Below are 27,145 nucleotides of genomic sequence, written 5' to 3'. Positions count from 1 at the left end.
TCTAACAAACCGTTGGTGAGAATGGCTAGAGATAGACTCTTATTGTTCCTCCCCACGGAAATCTTTAGTAAAAGGCGAACGATTTATTCGATCTGAAGAGAAAAAAGAATGAGCTGATAATCTGGGTGAAAACGGGCCACCCCACTGCTGGTCTCACCAAATTCACAGGCGGTCTCACACTCAAATTGCAGCAACCATTCCTTCTAATACAAACAATAGACGTTCATAGATTTACTATACTTAGAAGGCCTCAACCTAAATAGAAGGTTTAAACGAACGAGTATTTTGTGTTCATTAATGTCTTTTTTACTTAAAACATTGTTGGCGCACAGGATTGTAGGTACCTGATCGAACACATTCTTTCAAACAGCGATTGGGCGTCTATTTTGAGTATTGAAGGTAAAAACAGTTGTATGTCTTGGTACGTGTACTTTTGATATCAGAGAATGGGAAATGATCCCATCTCTGTGTTTTATTTGAAAACATGTGATTTCATAACGACACAAATCGGGAAAGAAAATACGATCGTAATTTCTCAAATGATTTCTCAAATTTCAGAAGTGCTCTATATCTCTCGTGTCGCAAATAATTGAGGCTTTTGTCGTTGCAGTGGAGGTGAATTTGGAGTGTAATTCACCTCCACTGCGACGGTGGCGTTCGAGATTTGACATTTGAATATAAATCTGTCCGTTACATTCCGATTGGTAGCGAATATGACATGGACCTGAGGACTGCATTTTAGTGATGAACGAATTTTGATTAATATCATAGCCGGTTTGGGCGTGCCCTTTCAGGGTCATATTTTGTTTCTACCGCTGCCTCGTGGCAGCCAGGCCTAAAAAAAGATGGGAACACCTGAGGGAGGGAGTTTCACCAAGATGAATTTGGAAGAACTTTATGAAATAAAGTTGATGTTAAAACATAGGTGGACGTAATGTCTGGAAGCCTGCGTTCAACAGAAGGCTGTTTGGCAACAGTGAACAACGGACAAATTCAGCAAGGTAATTTACTGACGCCATGACCCAGATTCGTTCCGGTGATGCTACGGCCACAACACTATACGATCATGACCAATATGCAATCGCATACAATAAGTTTAGGGTCTTTTCTTTAGGATCTTCAGCCAAGACACCCATGAAAGAATGTTGATGTTAAAATGTCGGTGGAACTATCCAACTGTGCAGATCCGATGATCCCAAAGATTTGGGGTGAGACAACATTGAAAAAACGTTTTGCTTTGTTTACAGTGTCACTTATTTTGTGGCTTACCTTTTCTTCGTTACACATCTAAAGTATCGTATCATTTTACCTTGCGGCTTATACTACACCGTACATACCATATCACGTCGCCTATTCAACTCATGCATGAGATGCGATGGCTGAAATATTTAGGCGATGGGTTGCTACTCCATTGTGCTCTCCACTCATCATTTCATATCACATCCTCGTCGGGTTCATTCACATCCAAAGTATCTTCGCACAACATACGTAACATGACTTATCAACACAAGACGAGGTGGCCGAGAGGTTAAGGCGATGGATTGCTAATCCGTTGTGCTCTGCACGCATGGGTTCAAATCCCATCCTCGTCGAAGGCTTGCTTTGAGAGAATATTTGCCACAAACTAAACAGGAAAGAGGGTTCTTACCTGTGTATGTGTTTTGAACTGTCGCTTCTCTGAGAATCTTTGACCACAAACTGAGCAGGCAAAAGGTTTTTCTCACCAGTGTGGGTTCTTGTGTGTCTTTTGAAGTTTCCCATCTCTGAGAATCTTTGGCCACAAACTGAGTAAGAAAAAGGCTTTTCACCTGTGTGTGTTCTTGCATGTGTTTCTAAATTTACCTTCTGAGAGAATCTTTGGCCACAAACTGAGCAGGAAAAAGGGTTCTTACCAGTGTGGGTTGTTGTGTGTCTTTTCAAGCTTCCTTTCTCTGAGAATCTTTGGCCACAAGCTGAGCAGGAAACATTTTTTTCACCTGTGTGTGTTCTTCCATGTGTTTTTAAGTTTACCTTCTGGGAGAATCTTTGAAATTCTGCTGGAATGTAATGGGGTCAGCTGGTCTACTATGGGGCTCATTGGTGCAGGGGAATGATTCTCGCCTAGGGTTCTTTGATTGCCCGGGTTAAACTCCCGGACGAGCTCTTCTTTGAAACACTGTTGTCTATCGTTGTGTGGAGTCAAAGTCAAAGTCAGCTTTATTGTCAATTTCTCCACATGCCAAAGACACACAAAGAAACCGAAATTTCGTTCCCCCCTATCCCACGATGACAAGACATGGCTCACAACAGACAAACAAGTAAACAAGTATAACAAAAGCGTGCTGAATAAATAATGAATAAATAACACAACAATAAATAAATAAATAAATAAATAAATAAATAAATAAATAAATAAATAAATAAATAAATAAATAAATAAATAAATAAGAGGAGCAGAAAAAAAAGGAGCAAGTGCGCGTACAGCAGACATTCCCGAAAATAGCGCAACAGTGCCGCACGCTACGCAGAAGGGGGTAGCGAGTTCAGGGCCCTAACAGCCTGGAGAAAGAAGCTGTTGGCGAGTCTGGTGGTGCGGGAGCGCAGGCTCCTGTACCTCTTCCCAGAGGGCAGAAGGTCAAACAAAGAGTGAGCCGGGTGACTCACATCTCTGGCAATCGAGGTTGCCTTGCGGGCGAGATGGGAGGTGTAAATGTCCTTCAGGGAGGGGAGCGAAGCACCAATAGTCTTACCAGCCGTATTCACTATGCGCTGCAGGGCCTTCAAGTTCTGTTCAGTGCAGTTACCACCCCAGACAGCGATGCAACTGGTGAGGACGCTCTCAATGGTGCCATGGTAGAATGTAGACAGGACTGCCTGAGGAGCACATGCACGCCTGAGCTTCCGCAGGAAGTACAGGCGGCGCTGAGCTTTCTTTGCCAGTGACGAGGTGTTTGCGGACCAGGAGAGGTCCTCACTGATGTGCACCCCCAGGAACTTGGTGCAGCTCACCCTCTCCACCACAGCACCGTCGATGATCAGCGGCAGGTGTGTTGTGTGACCCTTCCGGAAGTCAACAATGATTTCCTTGGTCTTATTGACGTTCAGCAGGAGGTTGTTGTCCCTGCACCACGTGGTCAGAAGGTCAACTTCCGACCTGTACCGAGTCTCGTCGCCTTTCGTGATGAGACCCACCAGAGTCGTGTCGTCAGCAAACTTCACTATGTGGTTGTCGCTGTAGGTCGCAGTGCAGTCATGCGTCAGCAGGGTGAAGAGCAATGGACTGAGCACGCAGCCCTGGGGGGCCCCCGTGCTCAGCGTGATGCTGGCGGAGATTTTGTCGCCAACACGCACCACCTGAGGCCTCTGACAGAGGAAGTCCAGTATCCAGTTGCAGAGGGAGGTACTGAGGCCCAGCTCATCGAGTTTGCAGATGAGTCGCTGCGGCACAATGGTGTTGAAGGCAGAGCTGAAGTCCACAAACAGCAACCTCACATATGAGTCCTTTCTCATATGACAGGCCAATGTTACACAGAATGTACCATGGTCTGCAAGCTTTCTTTGAGGCACGTTGGTCTAGGGCAGGGGTGTCAAACTCATTTTTGTCGCGGGCCACATTGTAGTCAAAGTTTCCCTCGATGGGCCATTATGACTGTCAACCCAAATAAATAAACGCCTCATATTATATACAGTATAAGCTACAAAACAAACTGACAAATAATTGCTTTTTCAAATCAGACTCGTGGAAACTTTTCACATATTTCAAAAATAATTTTAAGAAGATTCTTAAAAGTTCCGACAATTTGCAATGTTAGTATGACATAGATTTAATGCACAATTTGTCGTTGCGGGCAACAGAAAATGATACGGTGGGCCATAACTGGCCCCCGGGCCTCGAGTTTGACACCAGTCGTCTAGGGGTATGAATTTTGCTTTGGGTGTGAGAGGTCTGGGGTTTAACTCCCAGATGATCCCTTCGTTAAAACATTGCTGTTGATCAACTAGCCCCATTTCATCTGAGGTGCATGTCACATGGGCTGTCAATTGAAACGAAACGGGTTGTGTTCATTTACCTTGGGTCTCTTGAATCTGTTGTTTCGATTCTCATCACTTGAATCTGCCGTCATGTGTCATCCATTGCGCCACTCACCCTACAAGACTGTATCGACTGTAAACTTGTGTGGAAAACTGTCATTGTCCAAAGGAAGGCTGCTTAGCAACAGTGACCAGCAGACAAATTCATCAAAGTAATTTGATTATACCATAACCCGGATTCGAATGGAACACAACCATTAACCACTACACGATCATGGCCTGTATGCAGTAGCGTTAAATAAGTTGCGCATATTGGCCATGATCATATAGTGGTTAGTACTCGGTGTTGTGGCTGCAGCAACCCTGGTTCGAATCAGGGTCATGGCATACTCAAATAACTATGTGGAATTTGTCCCTTGCTCACTATTGCTGAACAGCCATCTTTTGGACAATGACGATTTTCCTCACGTTTGCGGTCGATAGCCTTAACTTGTAGGGCGAATGGCGCAATGGATAAAGCATCATGGCATATTCAAATAATGTCACCCATTTTTTTTTTGTTTTTCATTTTTGCAAAAGTGTTACACACAAGTTTATAAGCCACATATTCCTGCGGGGCTCGTGGAGCAATGGATAACGCATCTGTCTACAAATCAAAAGATTCCAGGACTCCTGGCCAGCTCACATACCATTTTGTGGTCAACATTAGCTATGTGTAATTTATGTGAACTTTTGGGTTGAAGTAACTCACAGACACCATCAAAAAATAGTCTTTCCAATTTTGTCTGATCTCAAGTCTTAGGAATCATCGGATCTGCGTAGTTATTGGATAGTTCAACCAACATTTTAACATCGACATTCTTTCATGGTCTGCCTGGGTGTCGTGGCTGAAGTTCCTAGAGAAAAGACCCTAAACATGCAACTGCATATTGGCCATAATATAGCAATGAGGCGGCTGCAACCCCAGTTTGAATCTGGTTAATAGCAGAATAAACTTGTTGCAGTTATTTTTTATTCACCCTAAATAGTCTTACGTTGGACCATGACAAATTTACATACACACAAGCTTACAGAAAATGACAACTTCCCGTGGGGCTAGTGGCTTGTTTCTTGCTCTGAACAGACAGGCAAAACGATTCCTAGCATTTACTAATCAAGTCCTAACCAATTCCTGTGTGTATGGGGGGGCAAAGGAACCAATCAGATGGCCCGAATCCATGCATGGCGGATGATGGCAGTGATCAACACAGATATTTGAGAAGTGAAATGAAGTTTATAGGATTTGCAGACAGTGTGCAATCATTATTTAAACAAAAGAGGCAGGTGCATACATTTGGAAACTCCAACAGAAAAATGACAGCAATATTTAGTAGATCCTCCTTTTGCAGAAATAACTGCCTCTAAACCAGTGGTTCTTAACCTGGATTTGGTCAAACTCTAGGGGTTCGGTGAGTCGGTCTCAGGGGTTCAGCAGAGCCTCCACTGCGGAGGTCCGAACACACCAGATTTATAAATTCGTGATAAAGCATATCTGAACTGGTCTCGCAAAGGCAATAGCAGAAGTCACACCGATTTGCTGGTATGTCATTTGTCGTGAATTCATGCATTGTGTTGGTTTTATTCTTTCAGCAAGGTGGTGTTCATGCACTTCTGCATGAGTTCCGCTCTATTCTGGCCCAACTCTTTCGGTGCAGCCGTTGTACATATGATGACCCTGGAAAGTTCTTGGCGAATTATCCATCTTTGCCTTTCATGTTCATCGGGTCTACCATTTTAATAGGTATCTACACTGTGTATTTGGATAGAGACTGCTGAAAGGGGAAGCATATATGCCTCGTGAACTATATTTATTACTGCGGGTGAAGAAGAGTGAACAAATAAGTCATCAGACAAGTTTGCCGATTTATTAGTGCCCAGAAGAGCAGCACTCTGTTCCGTACTGTAACCTGTTAGGTTTGATCCCAGTTCTTTATCTTTAATGCTCGATATGCTAACAGTAATTACCAAGAGGCAGCCTTCACAGTTTAACTATTTGATGTATGCCAGAATGATCGATGCACAGCTGTGGAGCCCTTTCTGCGAGATGCGAAAGAAGGTCCCTCTCCCAGCGCCAAGGTTCCTGCTCTTATACTACTCTGGGCCGCCTTTCTGCAAGGAGGCGACTCTGCCTAGCCTGTGTGATGACGTGTGACCTTGTAGTCTTAACTGAGAGCGACTTCTACATATGTGCAAAGGGTGTCATAGAGAAGAGAAAGCTAATAAAGCAAGAAAAGGGTTGCAGCGATATAACGGCATAGCTCAAGCTACCCAGCTAATCACATGTGCCAAAGAGGCCTATTCTAACAAACCGTTGCTGAGAATGGGTAGACGGGGAAGCCTGTAAGTGAGTCCGTCACTCGCATACTCCATCGCTTCTCGGCCTTTTGGCTAAAATCAAGTGTAGTCTCGGTTCTTGGGTTTGAGGGATTAAGAGAGCTGATCATAGAAGAGAGAATTTTAACCATAAAAGTGGTGCCAAAGAGGCCTATTCTAACAAACCGTTGGTGAGAATGGGTAGAGATAGACTCTTATTGTTCCTCCCCACGGAAATCTTTAGTAAAAGGCGAAAGATTTATTCCATCTGAAAAGAAAGAGAGATCTGATAATCTGGGTCAAAACGGGCCACGTCACTGCTGGTCTCACCAAATTCACAGGCGGTCTCACACTCAAATTGTAGCAACCAGTCCTTCTAATACAAACAATAGACGTTGATAGATTTACTATACTTACAAGGACTCAACCTAAATAGAAGGTTTAAACAAGTATTTTGTTTTCATTAATGTCTTTTTTACTTTAAACATCTTTGGCGCACAGGATTGTAGGTACCTGATCAAACCTTCTTTCAAACAGCGTCACCTATCGATTGGGCGTCTATTATGAGTATTGAAGGTAAAAACAGTTGTATGTCTTGGTACGTGTACTTTTGGTATGAGAGAATGGGAAATGATCCCATCTCTGTGTTTTATTTGAAAACGTGTGATCTCATAACTTTATTCAAATCGGGAAACAAAATACGATCGTAATTTCTCAAATGATTTCTCAAATTTCAGAAGTGCTCTATATCTCTCGTGTCGCAAATAATTGAGGCTTTTCTCGTTGCTGGCATGGTTTGGAGTGTAATTTACCTCCACTGTGATGGTGGCGTTCGATATTTGACATTTGAATATAAATCTGTCAATTTACTTTAGAAAGTAAATGTTGTTTTCTAGAAATCTATACTGAGATGTATGAGGAACAACAATCGGGCGTATTCTTAAAAAGACAGACCTATAGCCGACAAAAAGGTTTTGATACGTTCATATCATATGACGAGTCAGGAACGTGGTAATTCCATATTATTTTGCATTGACTAATTTGGTTAATACAGTTTAGCAAGCAAATGCACAGTTCCATAGTACAGTTAATAACATGCTCAAAAGCATTCAGTGTGTCACAGCACCGCAGACCTAAACTCCATGTGCGTACGACTGCGTGTGATTTTTGTTTTAATCAGAAAGACCAGGGGAGAGCGCGAACGCAGTCCACGACTGTTGTGTTTATACGGAGTAGAGATGAACGCGAATGCAACTTCTTTATTCAGCAACTTTTTATTTTCTCCCCACTCATGTCTTACATAGCAGTACAATGCCCCTGGCGCACCACAGAGCCCCCAACTGTCAACATTATTTGAGACCTCCAATAACAAACTATATACTATTATAGTTTCAACATACGATAATACCACATCTCCCTTTTTCCAGGGATCATAGGGTAGACTGCCTTTGTCTCGTCAGACCTTAGAGCAGTGGTTCTTAACCTGGGTTCGATCGAACCCTAGGGGTTAGGTGAGTCGGCTTCAGGGGTTCGGCAGAGCTGGGAAGTCATTGCCCCGCCCCCGCCCCGCGACCCCCCCCCCCGCCCACGGATGGCTGAACACACCTGAATATCGTGTAAATTCGTGATAACGCATATCTGAACTGTTCTTGCAAAGGCAACAGCAGAAGTCACACTGATTTGTTGGTATGTCATCCCCCCCTATATAGAGGGGTTCGGTGAATGTGCACATGAAACTGATGGGGTTCGTTTAACCCGCCCCCCAAAGAGGGGTTTGTTGAATGCACATATGGACCTGATGGGGTTCGGTACCTCCAAAAAGGTTAAGAACCACTGCCTTAGAGGATTATTCTGCCTCTTGTGTAGAAAGGTCTGTTCCTAACTTTTGCCAAGGTCTTTCAGGGCACCCTGATGGCACGAGTGCCTCTTTTGGGTTGTGTCGCTCTTGTATGCATGTCCTGCAGTTCAGTACCATTTTGTTCACTTGCTGGCTGAGTCCCGGCCACCACACAGATTGACGTGCACGTGATTTACATTCCAGGACACCTAAGTGTCCTTCGTGTAATTTGAACAGCACGTCGTTCCTCATTGCGGAAGGTATTACCAGTCGTGTGTCCTTTAGCATCTTTCACTGTTAATGTGGCTCGCTCCGGCCAGTCATTTTTTAGCGCTGGTTCCTGTTTTGCATGTGCTGGCCATCCTTCCATGCACATGGTCATGACACGCGAGCAGACACTGTCGGCTTTCAACTGCTCTTTCAGGTTTTCTGTATATGATGAGCTGACAGGTAGACTCTCAGTGACACAGTCCACAAATATGTTTGTGCTCTCCATCAGCTCCTGGTCATCAGTGGACATGCGTAATTTTACAGGTTGCACGTGAAAGTGTGTCTGCTGTCCAAAGCGACTTTCCTGGTACGTGCACGATGGAGTATGAGTAGCGCATCACCCTCATCCTGAAACCCTGGATTCTCTGTGGCAAAAGATCCAGTGCTTGGGCTCCAAGCAGGATGAGAAGGGGTTTATGGTCGGTCTCCAGGCAAAACTCCTTTCCAATGAGGAAATCCCGAAACCGTTCACAGGCCCATGTGAGGCCCATGTGAGGCCCAGAGCTTCCTTCTCCACCTGTGTGTATCGTTGCTCAGTTGGAGTGAGTGACCGTGATGCGTAAGACACAGGCTTCCATCCTTCCCCTCATTTCTGAAGAATTACGCCCCCCCAACCCATACGATGATGCATCAGCAGATACTTTGGTGTGTCTGCCCGGGTCATACATAGCCAGCACCGGAGGAGAGGACAGAGCTTTCTTTAGGTCTTCAAATGCTGCTTTTGTCCTTTTGGGGCACGACCACCATGCCGGCACACCAATCAGTTGGCTCCTTCACCCGACTAATGACGCCCAGAGCTTCCATGCGCTGGAGCTCTCTCTTGACTTCACCCACCAGTGGTAGTGGAATCCTCCTGGGTTTTTTTTACTGAATATGGCACGGCACCTGGCTTGACCTTTATGGTGTATGGTTGTTGTAGCTAACCCAGACCGCTGCGCAACTTGGGGTAACTTGCCTTGAAAGTCTCCATGTCTATGCTGTCGACTCGGATAAGCAAGCCAAGAAATGTGCTCTGGTTTTGATCAATATATCAGTGTTTTTTTTCATTTGCCGTTCTCATCCCTGATGTTTAGCTCTGCTTCAAAATGAGGCTTGTCATCTTTCTGTGGTAACTGTGATTTTTTTCTGTGGCTCATCACCTGACACCTACCCACAGTTTGCGGTGTATTTGTCTCCCTAGACTCAATATATATATTTGTGTGTGTATATATAAACAGTGATCTCCAAGAACCACCATCATGTGTTTTTTTTTTTTTTTTAACAACGATTACTTCTAGAACATTCCTTGAAAATAATATGTCCTCATCAGTGAGTTGTTTTAGAACAGGCCTGTCGGCTACTCATGTGGTAGTTGGGGGCTGCCTTTTGCCGATGGGCACAACTGTAGTGAATGCAAACTTCCCGTGTTGCAGAGAAGAACCAGCGGACACACATAGTCATTGCTTTTCTTTTTGTACCTTTAATCAGAAATCTGCTATTGGCTGTAATGAAGATCTGGCACACAAAACGTACCTATATTCCTGGACTTGGACTCTGACTCGGGGACTCGGACTCGGTCGGACTCTGTCATTTTTGCCGGACTCGGACTCAGACTCGGTGCTGATTTTGACCGAGTCCACCGAGTCCGACAATAAAACAATCATGTTCAATTTTATTTTCATCATGCTGCTCAGAATGCGAGTAGGAATACTGTCCACAGCCCTGCTTACGATCAATGCGGCCACGTTGAGTTGCACTTAGGCTAATGTTTACATTATGTACCAATGTCAAGGACGATTATGTCACCCAGCTTATATCATTGATGTGTTTCGATAGTTGTGGGGTCGTCACTAATTATTTGTGTTTAGATAAATGTCTGAGCTATAATGGTGTAATTAATGATTAAAAAATATTATCTTACATGTCCCGTGTTTCAGAATGGTTATTTAATTGGGCAAGAGTGTTTTCAAGCGTTTTGCCTCATGCCAATGGCACTCAGGGCTAAGGGTGGGCTTCAATGACCATTTTTGTAAAGCCACGCATTTAATACCATGTCAAATAATATATTAGAGTGTAGGTTATGTTCCAATGTATCCACTTCTATCGGTTAAATTGTCAACCGTACATTTATGACTATGCCTCGAGTGATCTACGTTATGAACTAGCACAACTCCGGTGGGGCAGGGAAAATGTTATCGATCCGACGTCCGATTGGAACGTCGCCTCACTTTTACGTCCGCCCTCTCAGCAAGGGATCCTATATAAGCCGAACCAGCCAGTGTGAAAGCAGTTGCGTTCGTTCTGATAGATTTTGATCTAAATTAGCCTTGACTAAAGACGAAGCAGTCACATGAATTAACGGAAAAAATTGACAGCCGGACTAGGACCCGGACTCGGACTCGGTGGTCAAGAGGCCGGACTCGGTGCAAAAATCCGACCGAGTCCACAGCCCTGGCTCAAACCTCATTGAATAAAGTACATAAGCAGACAAGTATATTCACATATTAAATAAATAAAAGAAACATTTTAAACATATAATTATACCTACACACCAAATCAATAAAGAAGACATAACTAGACATTTTTGATAAGTGGTAATGAGAAAGGTTTTTATAACTTTATGATCTGATATATATATTTCTGAGCACTTTGAAATAACAAATGTTTTTTGATATATTGCCTGAATAGCTTAATGACCCTTAAGGAACTGTTCAATGCATGCCTGATGATTTTCTAAATCACGGACACTGCCAAAGTCGTCTAAAAATGTTCAGTACTTGATTGTATCTTATGTTTTGACTAATTCTAGACATCAGTTTTCGATTACTACTGAACGTTCTGGACAGAGGGAAATATTTTGCCTAACAAAGAAAAGATATGGTTGAAAGCATGATTAAACTAAGAATATGATGACGTAAGCAAGTACATGGAGATCAAAAGAACAAACAAACAAAAACATGGTAAGTGGTGAGTACAAACTTTGCATGGTCAGGGAACATTAATAAATAGGTAGATGATGTCACAGCCAAAAGCTCACATAATTCCGTACAAAATGACAAAATTGAAAGAATGATGAATGGATGAGGTGGAACAGTATATGTGCAAGAATGTTTACAGGAAGGTCACTTGGAGATAAAACCAGCAGGTGCCAGAGGGAGACAGCCAAGCCAAAGACGATCGTCAAGGCTGAAAGACGGAAAGGACAACAACAGCCCCCACAAATCGAATCTCCCATAATCAGCACCCAACCCCACGGAACCAGCTCTCACCGAACCAGCACCCACTCCCATGGAATCAAACTCTCCTGTGAACTTGCCCCACCCCAAAGACTCATCACCCATCAAACTCGGCCCACACTGGCCGACTGAATATAAGCTGACCAAAGAACCTTGAACGTGGCCTTTTCTGAATGGAGACTTTGCGCTCTTGAAAGGCCCAGCGCTGTATTGTACTTTCCTGAAGACAGAGCTTTCTGAACAAGAATTGTGATTGAACTCAACCAACCTGTGTAAGTCTAATTTCTGCTTCAGTGTCTTAGCATTTTCCTAAATCTGAAGAAATCAAACGAGCACACAGTGAGTACATTGGATAACTGGTGATTGGCAATGACTTTTGCCGTGAGGCGCAGATAGTGCGCTCCCTAAATTGTGGACAAAATCCAACAGGTGCATGAACTCAATCTGTTCTTCAACAGATTTGATTCCGCCTCCCCCCCACCCCTTCACCTCGCTCCGCATCTTTTTCTACCACCTTCGACACTCCAGCCCCCCCGCCAGCTCACCAACCCCCTCCCCCGGAGTCACTCTTCTGTCTCCTGTCTCCACTCCATCACCCTGGTCTTCCGACATCCCCCTCTTCTTTACAGATCTTCAGGTTCACTTCAGAAAGATCAAAGCAGGGAAGACCCCGGGCCCAGACGGCATCTGGCCGAGACTGCTCAGGGATTGTGCGGACCAGCTGAGTGGTGTGGTCAGGTACCTGTTCAACCTAAGCCTGAGCCTGAACAAGGTCCCAGTACTGTGGAAGACCTCCTGCGTGGTCCCTGTACCAAAGGTGCCATGCCCCAAGGAGCCTAACCACTTCAGGCCTATTGCCTTGACTTCCCACCTGATGAAGACTATGAAGAGGATCATCCTGGGTCACCTGCGTTCACTAGTGGGAGCGCAGCTGGACCCCCTGCAGTTTGCTTACCTGCCTGGTGTTGGGGTGGACAATGCATTGATTTATTTACTGCACAGAACACTGCTTCACCTGGAGGACAACAGGAGCACTGGGAAGATCATGTTCTTTGTTTTCTTCAGCGCTTTTAACACCATCCAGCCGTCACTGCTTAGGGTGAAGATGGAGAAGGCGGGTGTGGACCAGTGCCTGACTGCATGGACAACGGACTTCCTCACCGACCGGCCGCAGTTTGTGAGGTTACATCGCAGTGAGTCCGACGTGGTGCACTGCAGCACTGGTGTCCCCCAGGGTAGGGTGCTCCTTTCCTTTTCACCCTGTTCACGTCAGACTTTACCCACGACACCGCACACTGCCAAATCCATAAGTTCTCCGACGACATGGCCATTGTTTGAAATGTCGCAGAGGGGAACAATCTGGAATATAGGTTGGTCATCAAGGACTTTGTCAGCTGGTGTGAGCTCAACCAGCATCAGGTGAACAACACCAGCAAGACGAAGGGGTTGATTGTGAGCTTCGGGAGGACAGCACCCATCTTCACTCCAATGAACATCCAGGGATCGGACAGTGAGGTAGTGGAGAACTACAAATTCCTGGGTGTTCGCCTTAACAACAAACTGGACTGGACTGGACTGATCACACCCATATCCTGTACAAAAAGGGCCAGAGTCGCCTCCATCTGCTGAGGAGACTGAGGTCCTTCGGTGTGTGCAGGGCTCTCCTCCGGACCTTCTATGACTCTATGGTGGCCTCGGCCATCATCTACGCTGTGGTCTGCTGGGGTGGGGGCAGTAGTGACCGGGACAGGGGGGGACTGAATAAGATGCTCAGAAGAGCGAGCTCTGTTCTGGGCTGTCCCCTGGACTCCATTGAGGTTGTGGGTGAGAGGAGGACGTTGATTAAGCTTAAATCCATCATGGACAACACCTCTCACCACCTCCATGAGAGTGTGCGGTTCCTGAGCAGCTCCTTTAGCGGCAGACTTTTGCACCCTCGGTGTAGGAAGGAACGGTTCCTCAGGTCCTTCATTCCCTCTGCTGTCAGACTTTACAACATGCATGCCGCCTGATGAAATGAATGTGTTTCGTCTCTACTAGCAGCACTTGTGTTTATCCTTGTCTGTTATTTACCCTTTTTTGTAATTCTGGCACTTGTTCTATTCTTGCACTCGTATTATTATTGCACTGATATGCGCTGCTGTAACAAGTGAATTTCCCTGCTGTGGGATGAATAAAGTTCAATCAATCAGTCAAGAGTTGGTTCAGACTGAAGTCAAGTTTTTGATTTCAAAGCATGACACGTTAAATTGACTATGAAAGGGATCGTCTGATCCGAAGTCAGGTGCCTTATCCATTAGGCCACATCGCCATGTGAAATACTCCATGTTTTCAGTGTGGCCTTGATAAGACTGTTTAACGGTTCCCAACAAGCAAGGATGCCCAATGTGGGAACCGAACCCACGGCCCTGAGTTTAAGAGTCGCATGTTCTCCCCACTGAGCTAACCAGGCTTTTCGACCTTGGAATTGTTTCATTTTTTCATTTTTTTTGAATGGGTTAGGGGAAATAGAGAAATGTTTTAAGTGTGGCCTCTGAAACACATCTATTGATAAGAAAGAATCAAAGGTTCCCGACAAGTGTGGGCTGCCCAATATGGGGATAGAACCCACAACCCTGAGATTAAGACTTGCATGCTCTACCACCTGAGCTAACCAGGCTTCTCCTATTAAGAACTGTTTCATTCTTTCACTTTTTTTAATGGGTTTGGTTCACGAAAACCAGAAGCCACGTTTTAAATCTGGCCTCTGAAACACATTCGTTGATAAGACTAAACATTTAAAGGTTCCCAACAAGTGGCAGCTGTCCAATGTTGTCTCTAATTGGAAACCCCAGCCCGAGTTGGAAACCCTAATTGGAAACCCTTGCCCCAGTTGGAATTCCTAGTTTGAAACCCTACCCGGAGTTGGAACCCTAGTTGGAAACCCTAGCCCTAGTTGGAAATGCTGGCTCTAGTGTGCAATAGAGAAAGCATTTTTTCTTTTGGTTTTTGTCACTTTGTTGCACTGAAAATGGAGATTGGGGGGGAGTCAGCACAACAAAAAAGAAATCAGAAACCAAAACCTTTCTGACAGTATAGAAAAGAATAATAAATAATACATAGAATAAGGTTTACTGTCTGTGAAGTTGAGTTTAATTGAAATGGCCAGTGGTTGAATCAATTTTACAGTAAAATAGCTTTGTAAAACCAACTATTCATGGCCTCGGTAGCGCAGGCGGTAGCGCGTCAGTCTAGTAAACTGAAAGTCGTGAGTTCAACCCTCACACGGGGCTATGTTTTATTTAGTCCTAACCCTAACTCGAGCCCTTGTTGGAAACCCTAGCCCCAGTTGGAAACCCAACTTTGAGAATGGTCAGACAGAAGTACCTTTTTCTTTTGATGAAGTTCAGTTTCATGGAAATGGCCGGTGGTTGAATCAATTTTACAGTAAAATAGAATTTTAAGACAGGTGCCACAAATTCTCGTTGGCGCAGGCGGTAGCGCGTCAGTGTCGTAATCTGAAAGTCGAGAGTTTGATCCTCACACGGTGCATGATTTATATATATTCCAACCCTAAATCTAGCCCTACCTGTAAACCCTAGTCCTAGTTGGAAATCCTAGCCCTAGCCTAGTTAAGTTTGATCAAAATGGGCGGTGGTTGAATCAATTTTACAGTAAAAAACAATTGCACAAATTGCAAATGCATAGCCTCGTTCGCGGAAGTGGTAGTGTGTCAGTCTCATAATCTGGAGGTCGTAAATTCGACCCTCACACAGGGCACACTTTTATATAGTCCTAACTCTAGCCCGAATTGGAAACCCTCATCCTCGTTGGAAGCCCCAGTTGGAAACCCTGGCCACAATTTGAAACCTTAGTTGGCTTCCCTAACCCGAGTTGGAAACCCTAGTTTCAGAATGCTCAGACTAAAAGTCACTTTATCTTTCTGTGAAGTTCAGTTTGATTGAAATGGCCGGTGGTTGGATCAATTTTACAGTAAAAAAGAATTGTAAAACTGTAAATGCACAGCCTCATTAATGCAGGTGCTAGCATGCCAGTCTCACAATCTAAAGGTCAAGAGTTCGGTCCTCAGGTGGGGCAGACTTTTTATATACCTAGTCCAAACTAGCCCTAACCCTAACTCTAGCCCTAGTTGGAAACCCTAGTCCTAGTTGGAAACCTTAGTTGAAAACCCTATTTTCAGTAGGGAGCAGGTTGCTCAGACTAAAATAACTTTTTCTTCTTTTAAGGGGTAGGGCAGCAAAGTAAGCAGGGATTGTGAATATCAGCAAGCACAGGTTGCTCAACTGGAGTCAAGAGAAACAAATTAAAAATTGTACATCAGATGAAAAATGTGCCTCTTTCTTTTGGCTTTTGTCACTGACATTTGGGGTCACCACAACAAAGATCAAAACAGCACAAAAACAGTTTACCTATATTTTGTCACGTCTCGCCCCCAACTGCTCCACTATGTGTCTGTCTTGGTTTCTGTCTGTGTGCTCGCCCCTCCCCTCCTGTGTGCCCATGATCAGTGTGATTGTTCCCACCTGCCTCTTGTTACCTGTCGTGTATAAAAGTCCTGTCTGCCCCTCTCTCCCTGTCGGATCATTGGTTTTGGTTTTGGTTGCTGTCGTTCGGTGTTGGCGTGCTGTCTTGGTGCCGTCGTGTCCTGCTGTCTTCTTGTTTCACGTCCTGGTCAGTCAAGTTATTGTTTAGGTCATGTCAGTTTACCGAGTCTGTATTTTGAGTTGCTTCGGTGGACCCTGGTCCGGGCTGCACTTGGTCGTCCTGCTCCATGCTCCACACCCGACCGTGACAGAATGATCCGACCATCACAGCGGCCAGCGCTTGGACCACCCTTCACCACCAGCTCCCGCTGCGACGCACGATCCACATCCGAGCATGTTCCAGCGCCATGGGCTTGCAGCCGCCATCGGATCTTGCTCCAGCGACGCCGGGCTCACGGCCGCCATCGGAATTCCCCCCCGGCGCCATCAGCTCTGCGACCGTCGTCGGACTTCGCTGCCGCGACGCCGGACCCGCGGCCGCAATCGGAGTGCCCCCCCGGCGTCATCAGACTCACGGCCGCCATCGGGCTCCACCCCAGCGTCGCAGGACCCGCGAACGTCGCCAGACATCCAAGCCAGCTGCGTCGGATCCGCGATCGTCCCTGGCTCCGCTCCCTCTGCTGCGGCGCGTGATGGCTCTTGCCGCCGCGCACAGCCCCGCCTTCCGAATGTCGCCGATCACTGTACGGACTTTGTGAGTGGCCGCCGATCGCTGTACAGACTTCCCAAGGCGCCGCCCCAGTGCGGTTGTGTTTCCCCGAGTTTCCGCGGAGTGCGGTTCTGTTTCCCCAAGTCGCCGCCCGTGTGCTGTTGTGTTCCCCAAGTCGCCGCCCGAGCGCGGTTCTGTTCCCGAAGTCACCGCCAGAGTGCGGCTCTGTCCCCTAGGTCACCGCCAGAGTGCGGCTCTGTCCCCTAGGTCACCGCCAGAGTGCGGATCTGTCCCCGCAGTCACCGCCCGAGTGCGGATCTGTCCCCGCAGTCATCGCCCGAGTGCGGTTCTGTCCCCGAAGTCGCCGCCAGAGTGCGGATCTGTCCCCGCAGTCGCCGCCAGAGTGCGGATCTGTCCCCGCAGTCGCCGCCAGAGTGCGGATCTGTCCCCGCAGTCGCCGCCAGAGTGCGGATCTGTCCCCGCAGTCGCCGCCAGAGTGCGGATCTGTCCCCGCAGTCGCCGCCAGAGTGCGGATCTGTCCCCGCAGTCGCCGCCAGAGTGCGGATCTGTTCCCCGCAGTCGCCGCCAGAGTGCGGTTCGGTTCCCCCAAGTCACCGCCCGAGTGCGGTTCGGTTCCCCAAGTCGCCGCCCGAGTGCGGTGCGGTTCGGTTCCCCAAGTCGCCGCCCGAGTGCGGTGCGGTTCGGTTCCCCAAGTCGCCGCCCGAGTGCGGTGCGGTTCGGTTCCCCAAGTCGCCGCCCGAGTGCGGTGCGGTTCGGTTCCCCAAGTCGCCGCCCGAGTGCGGCGCGGTTCGGTTCCCCAAGTCGCCGCCCGAGTGCGGCGTGGTTCGGTTCCCCAAGTCGCCGCCCGAGTGCGGCGCGGTTCGGTTCCCCACGTCGCCGCCCGAGTGCGGCGCGGTTCGGTTCCCCAAGTCGCCGCCCGAGTGCGGCGCGGTTCGGTTCCCCTAGTTTTTTTTTTTTTTGGGACGTCGGGAGACGTCCCTTGTGGGGGGGGTTCTGTCACGTCTCGCCCCCAACTGCTCCACTATGTGTCTGTCTTGGTTTCTGTCTGTGTGCTCGCCCCTCCCCTCCTGTGTGCCCATGATCAGTGTGATTGTTCCCACCTGCCTCTCGTTACCTGTCGTGTATAAAAGTCCTGTCTGCCCCTCTCTCCCTGTCGGATCATTGGTTTTGGTTTTGGTTGCTGTCGTTCGGTGTTGGCGTGCTGTCTTGGTGCCGTCGTGTCCTGCTGTCTTCTTGTTTCACGTCCTGGTCAGTCAAGTTATTGTTTAGGTCATGTCAGTTTACCGAGTCTGTATTTTGAGTTGCTTCGGTGGACCCTGGTCCGGGCTGCACTTGGTCGTCCTGCTCCATGCTCCACACCCGACCGTGACATATTTTCCTCTTTCAATTTGATGATACACTAGACATGAATACCTGTTTAGATTTGAAATCTTATCCATTAGGCCAGATAGCCATACAGGAAATTCTGACAAGTGATAGCAGTGCAATGATTTTTGAGCATATACAGTAAATCTACAGCCTAGATTCAAGTGGAGTTAACTGACTGGATCAGAAGATTAAGGGGTTCAAGTCCCTTCGTTGTCAATTTAATGAATGTCAAGAGGAAAGTAGCCTAGTGGATAATGTGTCTAACATTAAATAATAGTTTTTATTTTGTTTCTGCATTACCCAATACATCTCCTTCACATTGTGACACATTCTCCCATTATCTGTCTGTGTTAGGTAGAGAAAAAGATTTTAAAGGAAAGGTAAGTATTGTTGTGTTGTGTTTTGTTGTATTGTGTGTTGTCATTACCGTATTTTCTGGACTATAAGTCACGTTTCTTTTCATAGTTTGGGTGGGGGGGCGACTTATACTGAGGAGCAACTTATACGTGATTTTTTGTCACAAATTTTCAAAATAAAAAAAAAAAACGAAAAATGGACAAACGAACCGTGATGTAGCAAGGGATTACTGTAGTTTGAACTGCAAGTGACATCAGCGGCGCGGCGGTTGTTTACTTAAAGGACAAAGGATTCGATCACGGGATGACGAAGATGACGAAGGGCCCCATGTACTACCGGCATCTTTAGTGGCTTTGCTTGTAAGTGACACAGAGGACGAAGAGTTTTTTTTTTTTCCCAATGATCATCACACACACATCTGGGTGTGGTGAGATTTGTCCTCTGCATTCAACCCATCCCCGTGTGATTTTGATCCATCCCCTGGGGGAGAGGGGAGCAGTGAGCAGCAGCGGTGCCGCGCTCGGGAATCATTTGGTGATCTAACACCCAATTCCACCCCTTAATGTTGAGTGCCAAGCAGGGAGGCAATGGGTCCCATTTTTATAGGTATGACCCGGCCGGGGTTTGAACCCACAACCTTCCAGTCTCAGGGCGGACACTCTACCACTAGTTTGAAGGATTTAATGATTTGGAGTGACACAGAAGGTTTGAAAAACTATTATATGTTTCACGCACACCCGGTCCTATTCTATGGAGCTCTCTTCCACCTCTGTGGCTGGAAGTGCCACCTCCAGGGATGGAAGTCCACGCTGCCACACGCCTGGAAGTCGATGCCGGTGCTTGGGGCTGTGTGGCGGTGAACTGTTTATGTTATTGTTATTTGATATATTTGTCATTTTCAAAACTTGTTCAGGAAAAAAAATATTATTCAGTGGTAATGTTGGACGTTTTCAATAAATACAAATTCATACAGTTTTAGGGTTCTCAGGTTAAAAAAGGCAATGCATGCACGGGGGCCCCCAGGGCTGCGTGCTCAGTCCATTGCTCTTCACCCTGCTGACGCATGACTGCACTGCGACCTACAGCGACAACCGCATAGTGAAGTTTGCTGACGACACGACTCTGGTGGGTCTCATCACGAAGGGCGACGAGACTCGGTACAGGTCGGAAGTTGACCTTCTGACCATGTGGTGCAGGGACAACAACCTCCTGCTGAACGTCAATAAGACCAAGGAAATCGTTGTTGACTTCCGGAAGGGTCACACAACACACCTGCCGCTGATCATCGACGGTGCTGTGGTGGAGTGGGTGAGCTGCACCAAGTTCCTGGGGGTGCACATCAGTGAGGACCTCTCCTGGTCCGCAAACACCTCGTCACTGGCAAAGAAAGCTCAGCGCCGCCTGTACTTCCTGCGGAAGCTCAGGCGTTCATGTGCTCCTCAGGCAGTCCTGTCTACATTCTACCGTGGCACCATTGAGAGCGTCCTCACCAGTTGCATCGCTGTCTGGGGTGGTAACTGCACTGAACAGAACTTGAAGGCCCTGCAGCGCATAGTGAATACGGCTGGTAAGATTATTGGTGCTTCGCTCCCCTCCCTGAAGGACATTTACACCTCCCATCTCACCCGCAAGGCAACCTCGATTGCCAGAGATGTGAGTCACCCGGCTCACTCTTTGTTTGACCTTCTGCCCTCTGGGAAGAGGTATAGGAGCCTGCGCTCCCGCACCACCAGACTCGCCAACAGCTTCTTTCTCCAGGCTGTTAGGGCCCTGAACTCGCTACCCCCTTCTGCGTAGCGTGCGGCACTGTTGCGCTATTTTCTGGAATGTCTGCTGTACGCACACTTGCTCCTTTTTTTGCTCCTCTTATTTATTTATTTATTTGTTGTGTTATTTATTCATTATTTATTCAGCACGCTTTTGTTATACTTGTTTACTTGTTTGTCTGTTGTGGGCCATGTCTTGTCACCATGGGATAGGGGGGAACGAAATTTCGGTTTCTTTGTATGTCTTCGGCATGTGGACAAATTGACAATAAAGCTGACTTTGACTTTGACTTTGACTTAAACAGTTCTACGAATCCTGTTTCATCCACTGAGTGTGTATGTGTGCCACACGTTTTTAGCAATTAAGCCCGTGACTGAAGATGGCGTGTGCGGTAAAGACGTCGGCCCATGATCAAGAAGGTGGTTCACCCCATGTGAGGCTCAGCCATTGCACTACGGTTGTGCTGACCTCTGCAAATTCCCCTACTGTGTGAATCTTGACTGCATTATTTCTGGTAGTGGGGGACTGTGTTCGCGCTCTCCTCTGGTCTTTCTGATGAAAACAAAAATTAAGCACAGTAGTATGCACATGGAGTTTAAGTCTGCGATGCTGTGACACACTGAACGCTTTTGATTATGTAATTAACTGTACTCTGGAACTGTGTGTCAGGGTTCTCCAGATTATCCTTATCGTATGATTATGTTGGAATGCAGCCTGTAATAAATAACCTAGCTAGATTAGTTTTATGCTTATGTTGGAATGCAACCTGTGATAAATCACCTAGCGTGTCCCATCCTACACAAAGTCGTAAAACACCCCTTGCTATGTTTTGACTAGAGGTCAAGGGCTTTCTCTATTCAGTCCACTCTTACCCCCACCCTGTTTCTCTTAATAAAAATGCTCTTGCAGGAGGCGAGAGTCAGACCTCCATTCGAACATCGCTGTACGCACAGCGACGAATGGACTCTCCACCTGCAGGTGTCTAAAGGGACTTACTCGTCTCCCGTGTGGTTCTTGCAAAATAAGTTGGACTGAGCGAATCTCTAACACTGTGCATTTGCTCGCTAAACTGTATTCACCAAATTAGCAAATGCAAAATAATATGTAATTACCACGTTCCTGACTCGTCATATGATATGAACGTATCAAAACCTTTTTGTCGGCTGTAGGTCTGTCTTTTTAAGAATGCGCCCGATTGTTGTTCCTCATACATCACAAGTATGGATTTCTAGAAAACAACTTTTACTTTCTAAAGTAAAATGACAGAAATATTTTCTAATGTCAAATATCAAACGCCACCAACGCAGTGGAGGTGAATTACACTCCAAACCATGCCAGCAACGTCAAAAGCCTCAATTATTTGCGACACAAGGGAGACATAGAGCATTTCCGAAGTTTGAAAAATCATTTGAGAAATTACGATCGTATTTTGTTTCCCGATTTGTGTTGAATAAAGTTATGAAATTACAAATTTTCAAATAAAACACAGGGATGGGATCATTTCCCGTTCTCTCAGACCAAAAGTACACGTACCAAGACATACAACTGTTTTTACCATCAATAATCAAAATAGACGCCCAATATAATTGAAAGAACGAGCGCCATCAGTGTTCGATCAGATACCTACAATCCTGTGCGCCAACAATGTTTAAAGTAAGTGAGACATTAATGAACACAAAATACTCGTTTAAACATTCTATTTTGCTTGAGTCCTTGTAAGTATAGTAAATCCATCAACTTCTATTGTTTGTATTAGAAGGAATGGTTGCTGCAATTTGAGTGTGAGACCGCCTGTGAATTTAGTGAGACCAGCAGTGGGGTGGCCCGTTTTGACTCAGATTTTCAGATCACTCGTTTCTCTTCAGATCGAATAAATCTTTCGCCTTTTACTAAAGATTTCTGTGGAGAGGAACAATAAAGAGTATACCATTTCCGTGGAGAGGAACAATAAGAGTATATCTCAATTTGTTGATGCTCTGCGAAAGAATATCAATATTGCAACGGATAGCCGCCTATATCATACTCCGTGCAACAATCATACGTTCACATAATTCATACCGGCACGTGTGAACATGTTCACATAAACAGAGAAATTATGCCGAGTGCAGACAGACAATCACGTTTAAAACCTCGTTTATCATCCATCCATTTATCCATCCTATTCCGCTTATCCGGGTTGGGTCGAGGGGGAGACAGCTTTAGGAGGGACTCCCAGGCTTCCCTCTCCCCAGCCACTTCATCCAACTCAACCCGGGGAATCCCAAGGCGTTCCCAGGCCAGCCGAGAGACATAGTCTTTCCAGCACGTCCTGGATCGCCCGCGAGGTCTCCTACCGGTGGGACATGTCCGGAACACTTCCAAAGGGAGGCGTCCAGGAGGCATCCTGATGAGATGCCTGAGCCACCTCATCTGGCTCCTCTCACCGTAGAAGAGCAGCGGCTCTACTCCGAGTCCCTCCCGGATGACCAAGCTTCTCAAGGGAGAGCCCGGACACCCTGCAGAGGAAACTCATTTTGGCCGCTTGTATTCTGGATCTCGTTCTTTCGGTCACGACCCAAAGCTCGTGACCATAGTTGAGGGTAGGAGCGTAGATCGACCGGTAAATTGAGAGCTTTGCCTTTTGTCTCAGCTCTCTCTTCACCACGACGGATTAGTACAGAGTTCGCATTACTGCCGACGCTGCACCAAACCGCCTCTCGATCTCGCGCTCCATCCTGCTCTCACTCGTGAACAAGACCCAAAGATACTTGAACTCCTCCACTTGGGGCAGGATCTCATCCCCGATCCGGAGAGGGCATCCCACCCTTTTCCGACCGAGGACCATGGCCTCGGATTTGGAGGTGCTGACCCTCATCCCGACCACTTCACACTCGGCTGCGAACCACCCCAGTGAGAGCTGGAGATCACGGCTTGAAGAAGCCAACAGCACCACGTCATCTGCAAAAAGCAGAGACGCAATGCTGAGGTCCCAGAACTGGACCCCCTCAACGCCTTGGCTGCGTCTAGAAATTCTGTCCATAACCATTATGAACAGAATCGGTGACAAAGGGCAGCCTTGGCAGAGTCCAGCCCTCACTGGGAAAGAATCTGACTTACTGCCAGAAATGCGGACCAAACTCTGGTATTGGTGATACAGGGACCAAACCGCCCTTATCAGTTGGCTCAGCACCCCGTACTCCCGAAGCACCCTCCACAAAACTTCCCGAAGGACACGATTGAACCCCTTCTCCAAGTCCACAAAACACATGTGGACAGGTTGGGCGAACTCCCATGCCCCCTCGAGGATCCTGCCCAGGGTGTAGAGCTGGTCCACTGTTCCATGGCCAGGACAAAAGCCACACTGCTCCTCCTTAATCCGAGGTTCGACCTCCCGACAGACCATCATCTCCAGCACCCCTGAATAGACCTTACCAGGGAGGCTGAGGAGTGTGGTTCCCCTATAGTTGGAACACAACCTCCGGTCTCCCGTCTTAAAGAGGGGAACCACCACCCCAGTCTGCCAATCCAGAGGCACCGTCCCCGATGTCCACGCAATGCTGTAGAGGCGTGTCAGCCATGATAGTCCCACAACATCCAGAGCCTTTAAAAACTCTGGGCGGATCTCATCCACCCCCGGGGCCATGCCCCAGAGGACTTTTTTGATTACCTCAGTGAGTTCGACCCCAGAGATTGGAGAGTCCACCTCAGAGTCTCCAGGCCCTGTTTCCACAATGGAAGGCGTGTCGGTGGAATTGAGGAGGTCTTCAAAGTACTCTCCCCACCGACTCACGACGTCCCGTGTCGAGGTCAGCAGCACGTCATCTCCAGTGTAAACAGTGTTGACGGTGCACTGGTTCCCCCTCCTGAGACGCCGGATGGTGGACCAGAATTTCCTCGAAGCCATCCGGAAGTCATTCTCCATGGCCTCGCCAAACTCCTCCCACGCCCAGCTCGGGCTCCTTTTCAGTCAGAGAGGCGATATTCCATGTCCCAAGAGTCAGCTTCTGCAGCCAGGGATCGGTCCGCCAAGGTCCCTGCCTTTTTCCGCCGCCCATTTTGCACTGCACCCGACCCCTTTGGCCCCTCCGGCAGGTGGTGAGCCCATGGGAAGGGGGACCCATGTTTCCTTTTCGGGCTGTGCCCAGCCGGGCCCCGTGGGCGAAGGCCTGGCCACCAGACGCTCGCCTTCGAGCCCCACCTCCACGCCTGGCTCCAGATGTGGGGCCCGGTGACCCGCGTCCGGGCGAGGGAAAACAAAATCCATTTATGTTTTTCTTCATAAGGGGCTTGTGAGAGCCGTGCTTTGTCTGGCCCTTCACCTAGGATCCGTTTGCCATGGATGACCCTACCAGGGGCATGAAGCCCCAGACAAGATGGCTGCTAGGATCATTGGGGCGTGCAAACCCCTCCTCCACGGTAAAGTGATGACTAACGAAGGGGCTTCGTTTATCAATGCAGTTTAACTTCTGGTGGGACCCATTTGAATTGGCACATGCCAGTCTATTGTAATTTGGCAAAAAATATTGTTTTTAAATAAAAACCAATAACCAACCCTGTCAATTGCACAAGCACTCCTCTTTACTGTTCACAAGCACAATCACAAGTACAAGTCGTCTTCATCCATAAGCACATGAGTCTTTCCTTGTTAAAACACAGCAGCCCTACAAAAAAAATGTTCCATCAACTTTTAGTGTCTTAATAGACAATGATGGTATTTATTTAAATATTGAAACAAAATATCTACCTCCTTCAATGTTACACGTGAATGCACATACAGAGAGAAGTTTTATTCATTTTGATAAGGCTACATGAAGCAAAATATAAAGGTGAATACACACTGTTTTCGTGCACCATTTTAGCCCAATTCCATCATTTCCTTGTCTGTCTGTGCCTCCTTACCAGCAAATTTCTGGAAGTCCACATGGCGTCTTTGATGGCAGCAAAAGTGAGCCACTGCTTTGTAAAGTCTTCTTACTTGATTTTCAACGGGCTCACCCCATAGAGTACAAGGTTCAAGATTCAAGAGTTTTTTATTCGCCATGTTTGAGCGTGCCAAACAAGGAATTTGACTTCGGTAAATCACAGCCTCTGTTCAACATTTAGGTGATTAACAACAACATGTGAAAAATGAAAGATATTCTCAAACATCCCCTGATCTTAAACTGATCTTAAACTCCCAAGAGGGCAAGGAAAAACTCATAACTCCAGCTAGGGGAAATGAGAAACCTTGAGAAGAGACCACAGATGGGAGGGTCCCTCTTCTAGGATGACCAGGCTGCAATGGATGCAGAGAGGACACATAGTACAAACAGTGTAAACAAAAAAGGTGTGGAAAGCGGGATGTTATTGCACAGTAATGACTCTGAGACTCTAAGAGTGGTGTGAGTTCATCAGAGCGACAGCCTGGGGGAAGAAGCTGTCTCTGTGTCTGCTGGTTTTAGTGTACAGAGCTCTATAACGGCGTCCGGAGGGGAGTAGTTCAAACAGGCTGCAACCTGGGTGCGAAGGGTCTGTTGAGATGTTGATGTCTGCATTCAACACTTCCCTTGCCGGGAACTGCAGGTCGCCCACAGGTATACGGCAGCCATGAACTACCTGAGCAGGTGCCACACTGACTCCTGGGCGCCACAGCCAGGTCGGGGGCACGTTGAGAGCGCTGATATGCCCCGGGAGTGCATAACGGACCTGACTGGGAGGCCATCATGGGCCACCATCCACGACAGGTCCCAACAAGTTTGTTTCGAGAGGGCGGGGTGGTTGACGTTGTGCCAAACTGTTGTGGGCTCGCCGAATGCGGGTCAGAGCACTGGACAAACCACTTCCCGCTGTACGACAGAGATCATAGATCTGTGACTTGTTAAAATGTCACTATTTTCTTGCTCTAATTTAAAGTTCCTCAAAAACTTTTTGGTGAAGAAATAAGAAGGTGGCGCGTTAAAAGACACAGGAATTCATTGGTCGATGGGTATTAGCTTTAGTTTCCGGAGGTATGTGTCACGTCTCGCCCTGCTCCACTATGTGTCTGTCTTGGTTTCTGTCTGTGTGCTCGCCCCTCCCCTCCTGTGTGCCCATGATCAGTGTGATTGTTCCCACCTGCCTCTCGTTACCTGTCGTGTATAAAAGTCCTGTCTGCCCCTCTCTCCCTGTCGGATCATTGGTTTTGGTCATTGGTTTTGGTCATTTGTTTTGGTTCCTGTCGTTCGGTGTGTCGTCCTGTCTTGGTGCCGTCATGTCCTGCTGTCTTCTTGTTCCACGTCCCGGTCAGTCAGTCAAGTTATTGTTTAAGTCATGTCAGTTTACCGAGTCTGTATTTTGAGTTGCTTCAATAAACCCTGGTCCAAGCTGCACTTGGTCGTCCTGCTCCATGCTCCACCACCCGACCGTGACAGTATGAGCCCATCCAGAATCGTGTCATTGCTTGGCTTTTCGATGCATTTGGTGTAACGAGCGCGCTTCGCAGGTGCAGGGCAACATATCTGCTTCCGAGGAAGAGTTTTCAGTTCGGGACTCCTTCTCCTCTGTTTTTTTTTCTTTTTCTTCATGGTGTCCCTCTTCAGTCCCTCTGACTTGGATTTCCAGGTGAAGTAAAAAATGGCTCGGTCCAATTCTAAAAGCAACTTACTTGCTGGGATGAAAACAGAACTGATTAGTAAAAGCAAGGGTAAAATCACCACTTTTATGGTTAAAATTCTCTCTTCTACGGTCAGCTCTCTTAATCCCCCAAACCCAAGAACAGACACTACACTTTATCTTAGCCAAAAGGCAGAGAAGCGAT

The 27,145-nt window shown here is 47.1% G+C and overlaps 4 non-coding genes and 2 pseudogenes across 4 annotated transcripts; 3 read left to right on the top strand and 3 right to left on the bottom strand.

Annotated features, from left to right (window-relative positions):
- On the bottom strand, positions 1 to 112 carry LOC125993054 (U5 spliceosomal RNA). The gene has a single exon (XR_007489959.1). It is a non-coding gene; the product is annotated as a U5 spliceosomal RNA (small nuclear RNA).
- A 1,398-nt stretch (positions 113 to 1,510) lies between these two features.
- trnas-gcu (transfer RNA serine (anticodon GCU)) lies at positions 1,511 to 1,592 on the top strand. The gene has a single exon. It is a non-coding gene; the product is annotated as a tRNA-Ser (tRNA).
- A 4,947-nt stretch (positions 1,593 to 6,539) lies between these two features.
- Positions 6,540 to 6,649, bottom strand: LOC125993050 (U5 spliceosomal RNA). Its single transcript, XR_007489955.1, has one exon. It is a non-coding gene; the product is annotated as a U5 spliceosomal RNA (small nuclear RNA).
- Positions 6,650 to 20,771: 14,122 nt separating this feature from the next.
- LOC125993052 (U1 spliceosomal RNA) lies at positions 20,772 to 20,937 on the top strand. Its single transcript, XR_007489957.1, has one exon. It is a non-coding gene; the product is annotated as a U1 spliceosomal RNA (small nuclear RNA).
- A 1,301-nt stretch (positions 20,938 to 22,238) lies between these two features.
- Positions 22,239 to 22,323, top strand: LOC125993046 (U5 spliceosomal RNA; annotated as a pseudogene).
- A 4,614-nt stretch (positions 22,324 to 26,937) lies between these two features.
- Positions 26,938 to 27,145, bottom strand: LOC125993041 (U2 spliceosomal RNA; annotated as a pseudogene).

This window comes from Syngnathus scovelli, unplaced genomic scaffold (genome assembly GCF_024217435.2).
Source record: "Syngnathus scovelli strain Florida unplaced genomic scaffold, RoL_Ssco_1.2 HiC_scaffold_25, whole genome shotgun sequence".
Taxonomy (NCBI): Eukaryota; Metazoa; Chordata; class Actinopteri; order Syngnathiformes; family Syngnathidae; genus Syngnathus; species Syngnathus scovelli.
The sequence above is the reverse complement of the archived record's forward strand: the minus strand, read 5'-3'. Positions and strand labels throughout refer to the sequence as shown.